This window comes from Nicotiana sylvestris, chromosome 2, assembly GCF_000393655.2.
Source record: "Nicotiana sylvestris chromosome 2, ASM39365v2, whole genome shotgun sequence".
In the NCBI taxonomy this organism is placed as follows: Eukaryota; Viridiplantae; Streptophyta; class Magnoliopsida; order Solanales; family Solanaceae; genus Nicotiana; species Nicotiana sylvestris.
The window spans coordinates 18,184,098-18,190,819 of record NC_091058.1 but is presented as its reverse complement, the minus strand read 5'-3'; positions in this window follow the sequence as shown (position 1 = coordinate 18,190,819).

Sequence of the window (6,722 nt, the reverse complement as noted above, 5' to 3'; positions counted from 1 at the left end):
AATGCCTTGATTAATATGAAACAAAGGCATGTTAATTCACTACAATTAGAAATTCTTAGTATGAATATATTTGATACTATACAATCTGCAAAAGTTCAGCAGAAGATTAAATTAATTGCTGAAAAAATGGCCGTTGATGTTTGCGCCGATCACCCTAGTGCCTTTTGGAACAGGAAAAGGCATATTGTAACTCTTCCATACGAAGAAACCTTCTCTGAGGATGATATTCCTACTAAATCTCGACCTTGCCAGATGAATGCTGAGCTAGTTGAATTCTGCAAAAACGAGATTGATAGTTTGTTACAAAAGGGTTTGATAAAACCCTCAAAATCTCCTTGGTCATGTTCTGCCTTTTATGTTAATAATGCGGCAGAAAAGGAACGAGGTATTCCCCGCTTAGTCATAAATTATAAACCATTAAATAAACATTTGAAATGGATTAGGTATCCTATCCCTAACAAAAGGGACTTGCTATCCAGATTATATGACGCCAATATATTTTCAAAATTTGATTTAAAATCTGGTTATTGGCAAATTCAAATATTTAAAGAGCATACTTATAGGACTGCTTTTAATGTTCCATTTGGGCAATATGAATGGAATGTTATGCCATTTGGTTTGAAAAATGCCCCTTCTGAATTTCAAAAAATTATGAATGATATTTTTAACTCATATTTGGATTTTATCATCGTTTATATTGACGACATATTGGTATTTTCTAAAACTCTGGAGATGCATATTAAGCATCTTGATATTTTCAAGAAAATTGTTACACAAAACAAAACGACTGAACAGTCTTTAGCATTAAATTCATCTGAACAGACTATTCGTTTGTTAAACAAGCATGATATTGATTTATATAAACATCATTACCATTATGTGCATATTGGTATGGTTCAAATTGCTTTTAAACCTTTAACCCTTAAAGGGTTACCAGAGACCTTCTTAGCAGCTCTTAGAGATGCTAGAAATCTGAATTTCAGACAGTCTCTAATGGGTTCGATAGAATCTACAGTGGCTTATGGTCCAGTATATTTTAATACTCAACCCAATTTGCAACTATCTCTTTCTGATGTTAATATTCTTGATGCTTTAACTTTAAATGTGAAAACGCATGGTTATAATTATGCGCCTGGTTCTGAACTTATATGTCTGTCCTATAGGATTTATTTCAAATTATTATCTACTTTAAATCCGAAATGTAAGTTATACGATACTTCGGATCAGACCATATTGGTCGAAACCAATTTTGCAAAGTCCAAGGTCACCACTAGGAGACCTATCAGATGGGAGGAAATTAATTTTCCGACTACATGGACTTTAAATTCTGTTATATCCCCAAGTCAGATTACTAACGACTTGTCAAATACTGAATTTTCGCATGTCACTCAAAATCCGGATGGTAGGATTTGTATTCAATTTGATGATAAGTCTACTATTTATAATAGACATTCTTTTTCTAATCACAGACTTCTACCTGCTATGCAACATATTTCCCCTGTTGAACCAGTTTACGGTCCAGCTCGCAATCGTGCGGCTTCTTTACACACTATTGCTAGTGATTATCCCGATACCAAAGATAAGAGGGTTGAAAGGGTTAAGATTAACCCTCAAACAAATATTGTTCAAGATAATGACAATATTTCAGATAAGGATATTCCTTCTCTATCTGAGATGGATTTCGACCCCAATAATATTTAATGATTCCACACCAAATTGATTTTAGCCCAGGTTCCCGGGCCCGTATTTATATTCAAAAAGAATTTTTTAGTGAAAAATGGAACCAGTTTAAAACATGGTTTTTTGATACTTATAGTAAAGAGGATTTGAGTAATATATCTCAAGAATTTTATGAAACTTGTGCCTTACATAATCAAATTATGTATTTTGTTCCTTGGTTTATAACAACTTATTTACCTCTTTATATAAAGGTATTAGAAAGATCTTATAAAGACGGGAGTGGTAATATTACTAAAGCAATTTATCCGCCTCAGGCTCCCTTTATTTTACCTAATAATACTGGTATTACTTTCACTGCCTTTCAAAAATTTATTGATGATAATGTGGCAGCTATTAGTATTGCAGAAATTAATAAATTGATTTCTCAAAACAATTATTTGGGTTTATATGTTAAAATTTTAGGAGAACATATTGGTTCTCTTGATAAAAAACTTGATGATTTGACTATTTTAATAAAAAAAATGGGTACTAAGAAAGGACCAACTGATATTGCCTCCACTTCAGGAAGTAAAACAGCTGATCAAAACATTCTTACCCATATTCAAAGACCTCCTGAGATTCAGGATTTTAAATTTAAATCTCTTGATGACTTAGCTCAGCTTTTAGATAAAAAGCTTTCTGGTTTAAATATTAGACCTATTGATTTATCAAAAAATTTTGCTGATAAAATGGAGACCGTTTCTGATTATAAAACTGAGACTTGGTCAGAGTTTAATAAACTCAAAGGGATTGTTAAACAAAATCATAGGTATGCTGATAAACCGAGAATGCAGACCTATTATTATCCTCGTCCTACTCCTCAAGATGTGTTGATTGAGGAACGAGATTGGAATCAGACTAATACGTCTTATAACGGTTCCGAAATTTATGAATGGAATCTTGATGGTCTAACTGATAGACAATTAACCATTCTCGTACACAGAATGCTCATGTATTCGACTATCTGTAAAAGTGTTAAAAATACAGATAGAACTATTTGCAAAATGATTATTGCAGGTTTTACTGGCCAACTTCGTGGCTGGTGGGATAATCATTTATCTGTAGAGGAAAAGGCGTTCGTTATAAATGCTACGGCAACCGACGAAGGTGTTGATAACATAGGTATGGCTCTAGTAGTGGGCAGAGAGGATGCAGTCTATACTCTTATCCTTACAATTTTAGAGCATTTCAACGGTAGATTTACCTCAAACCATCAGACCGTCCGAACTTTACTTAATGGACTTAGATGTAAGACCCTTAGTGAGTTTAGATGGTATAAAGATACTTTTATGAGTAGAGTTATGGAACTACCCGAGAATAGATATGAGCACTGGAAAGCCAAGTTTATAGACGGCCTCCCTTCCTTATTTGCTGAAAGAGTAAGGAATGTGTTAAAGGGTAGTTGCGGAGAGATTCTGTATAATAATTACACCTATGGTAAGCTTATAGGTGTTTGTACAGAAGAAGGTCTTAAATTATGTAATGAGCTAAGACTTTCTAGACAGCTTAAGATAGATAAGCTTAAAGAAAGGTCCCAAGTAGGTGACTTTTGTACCCAGTTTGGTTTACCCGGAACTTCCACTCAAAATAGGAAGAAGAAAACCAAATATCATAGGTACCCTAACTCGGATAGCCCGTATAAGAAAAAGAGGTCTAGATATAGGCCTAAGGAAGAACGTGATACTAGAAAAGCGAACAGGAAATCTACTCGATTTGCGAAGAATAGATCCAAACGTGATCTCGCTGATATTAAGTGTTATAAGTGTGGAAAGTTTGGTCATATTTCTCCAAACTGCAAGCTTCAAAAGCTAAAAACCTTAGAACTCGATGATGAGTTACACGATAAGGTTTATGGCTTGTTATACACTTCGGGATCAGAATCTGACTATTACTCAGAGACTGAATCTGAAGCTGAAGTTGAGTTAATTGATTTTTCTGATAATAATAAAAATGTTGATACTGCTTGCACTGCTTGCAAAGGTGATATTTGTGCTTGTGATAGTGACGAATTTTATAAATTGAAATCACAATTTGATGATCTTAATATAAAAACTATTACATCTGACAATGTAATAGAACTTTTAAAAGAAGTTACTGATGAAAAACTTCGTGAAAAAATTATTACTTTAGCTGCAAGTTCAAGTTCTAGTAGTTCAAAAACTGTTGAAAAATACAAAAACGAATTTGAACACTTTGCACCATATTCTTTATCTGAGATAAATAGAAGACTTCAAAAGTCCAGTACTCCAAGTCGAGATACTTCTTTTGATGATTTAAAAGAAGAAATCGAAAATTTGAAAAGAGATATTAAGTCTCTTAAGCAAAATCAAATGATTTGCGATCACCGGATTACTCAAATTGAGAAAAATAATTCTCTACCTGAATCTTCGACTAAAGGATTTTCTGATTTTTCTAATGATAAAGGAAAAGAAATTTCTGATGAAAAATCTGATTTATTTTTAGGAATGATGCAAATTGTTACTGCACACAAATGGTATATTAAATGTACTATTTTAATTGATAATAATTTTTCTATAACTGATATAGCTATGATTGATAGTGGTGCAGATGTAAGCTGCATTCAGGAAGGATTGATTCCTACTAGATATTTTCAAAAGACTACTCATTTGGTGAAATCCGCTTCTGGTCATGCTTTAGATATAGAGTACAAATTGCCTAATACTCATATTTGCCAGAATAAAGTCTGTATTCCACATTTCTTCTTTTTGGTAAAAAACCAGTTATACCCTCCAATCATACTTGGAACACCTTTTATTAATGCTATTTATCCGTTTAATAATATAGATAAACATGGTTTTTCTGCTACTTATCAAGATAAAAAGATAAGTTATTCCTTTGTTACAGATCCCGTAACTAGAGATATTAATGCCTTGATTAATATGAAACAAAGGCATGTTAATTCACTACAATTAGAAATTCTTAGTATGAATATATTTGATACTATACAATCTGCAAAAGTTCAGCAGAAGATTAAATTAATTGCTGAAAAAATGGCCGTTGATGTTTGCGCCGATCACCCTAGTGCCTTTTGGAACAGGAAAAGGCATATTGTAACTCTTCCATACGAAGAAACCTTCTCTGAGGATGATATTCCTACTAAATCTCGACCTTGCCAGATGAATGCTGAGCTAGTTGAATTCTGCAAAAACGAGATTGATAGTTTGTTACAAAAGGGTTTGATAAAACCCTCAAAATCTCCTTGGTCATGTTCTGCCTTTTATGTTAATAATGCGGCAGAAAAGGAACGAGGTATTCCCCGCTTAGTCATAAATTATAAACCATTAAATAAACATTTGAAATGGATTAGGTATCCTATCCCTAACAAAAGGGACTTGCTATCCAGATTATATGACGCCAATATATTTTCAAAATTTGATTTAAAATCTGGTTATTGGCAAATTCAAATATTTAAAGAGCATACTTATAGGACTGCTTTTAATGTTCCATTTGGGCAATATGAATGGAATGTTATGCCATTTGGTTTGAAAAATGCCCCTTCTGAATTTCAAAAAATTATGAATGATATTTTTAACTCATATTTGGATTTTATCATCGTTTATATTGACGACATATTGGTATTTTCTAAAACTCTGGAGATGCATATTAAGCATCTTGATATTTTCAAGAAAATTGTTATACAAAACGGTTTAGTAATCTCTAAGCCCAAGATGAGTCTATTCCAAACAAGTGTTCGTTTTCTAGGTCATAATATTTGCCAGGGAAAAATTACCCCAATACAAAGATCTATTGATTTTGCCTCAAAATTTCCTGATGTTATCACTGACAGGACTCAATTACAAAGATTTTTGGGAAGCTTAAATTATATTTCCCCTTTTTATAAAAGTTTGTCACGTGATCTAGCCCCTCTATACGATCGGCTAAAGAAAGATCATAAACACCCTTGGACTAACCAACATACTGAGTTAGTCAAAAGTATTAAGGGCGTGTTAAATCTTTACCATGTTTAACCCTTGCCAATCCTACTTGGCAAAAGATTATCGAGACAGATGCGTCTAATGTTGGATATGGAGGGATTTTGAAACAAGTAAATCCCAATAATAAGAGTGAATACTTAATAAGATTTCACTCTGGTAAATGGACCGAAGCTCAAAAGAAATACGCTACTGTGGCGCATGAAATGTTAACTATTGTTAAGTGTGTATTAAAATTTCAAGACGACTTATACAACCAAAAGTTTTTGATAAAAACTGATGCTCAATCGGTTAAATACATGTTTGACAAAGATTTTAAGCACGATGCTTCAAAATTAATATTTGCTAGATGGCAGGCTCAGCTAGCACCTTTCGATTTTGAAATACAATACAAAAAAGGAATTGATAATTCCCTTCCGGATTTTCTATCCCGGGAATATTTAGAATAGATTATGAATTATTATACCATGTTTTTGGATGATAAGGTACTAATCACTATTCTTAAAGTGATTAAATTAAATAGAGACTTACAAGAAGTTATACTTGATATTATTATGGCTGACATTATTCAAACAAGGGATGAAGAACACTCTAATTTTCAAGAAGTTATTGATATTCTTCAGTTAATTGAAAATGTGCGTCCCTTCGGTCAAGATGATATCAGCACTAGAATTATGTTATCCTTTTTAATTAATAATGATTTGCAATCACTTTTTAATAATGATTTGTAATTTCCGCAGAATGGACCCTTCATGGGTCACCCGGGGCAGAGGTAGGGGAAGATCTTCCCCTAGTAGAACTTATTCTCAGGGATCGTCATACGGATCCTCATCAACCGCTCCAGTAATACAAAGAGGAAAAAAGAGTTTGATAAACTCAAAGGTACCGCATACAGGAGAATCCTCAGGACATTCTATACATCTGGAAGATATTCCAGAAGACAGTCCGTTATACGGACATCTGCAGGCTTATTTAGCATCTAAAAAGCAAAGTGATACTTTTGCTTCAATTGCTAAGGAAGAAGACAATGATGATATCAAGTCATATGAA